The following is an 880-nucleotide window of genomic DNA, read 5'->3' on the forward strand; positions in this document are numbered from 1 at the left end:
AGAATTAAAATGAGTTCCTCATAAAAGTGAAAGTCTTCACAGATATAAAGAGAACAAACTAGTGGTTACCAGTGGGGAAGAGAATTGAAGGGTGTTTCAGGAGAGGGGAGTGAGAGGGACAGACCATTAGATGTAAAATAAGCTACAAGGATCTGTTGTACAACATGGGGAATACAGCCTATTTTTTAAAAATAATAACTATAAATGGAGTCGTTGTTTAATTGCTAAGTCACGTTTGACTCTCTTGCCACTTAATGGACTGCAGCCGCCAGGCTCCTCTGTCAGTGGGATTTCCCAGGCAAGAATACTGGAGTGGGTTGCCATTTCCTCCTTCAGGGGATCTTTCCAACCCAGGGATCAAACCCACATCTCCTGCATTGCAGGTGGATTCTTTATCGTTGAGCCACCAGGGAAGCCCACTGTAAATGGAGTATAACCTTTAAAGCTTATATAATATTGTACAGCAACTATGCTTCCATATCTTTTAAGAAATGGGTATAAGAAGAAAGGTGAAAGGGGAAGAGTAGGGCCTAGACAACTGCAGTCGTTTTTTGTTGTGGTGGTTACTGTTGTTGTTATTATTATATTTTCAAAATCCTCAAGATTGCCAGCCTCTATTAATCACAAACGGATTGGAAAGTGAAATAGCTAAAAAATGGAGGGAGAAAGAGGTTCAGGAAATCCAACTTTGGAGGTGGGGACCACCCTCCCTGGGACTCTCCTAACTGAGAGGCGGGGAAAACCTCGGGGCCGGGGTGGGCATATACGGGAGTGTCCAGCAGGGGGCGCTGCGGGCGGAGGCGGAGCTGGGACCGGAAGCCGGGCTGGAGGCGTCCCGGCGCAGTCGGGGTCTCCTCCCACTTCCGCCGCCGCCGCCGCC

This window comes from Bos grunniens, chromosome 22 (genome assembly GCF_055505025.1).
Source record: "Bos grunniens cultivar Pamir isolate PY7600 chromosome 22, Bosgru_T2T1.0, whole genome shotgun sequence".
Classification (NCBI taxonomy): Eukaryota; Metazoa; Chordata; class Mammalia; order Artiodactyla; family Bovidae; genus Bos; species Bos grunniens.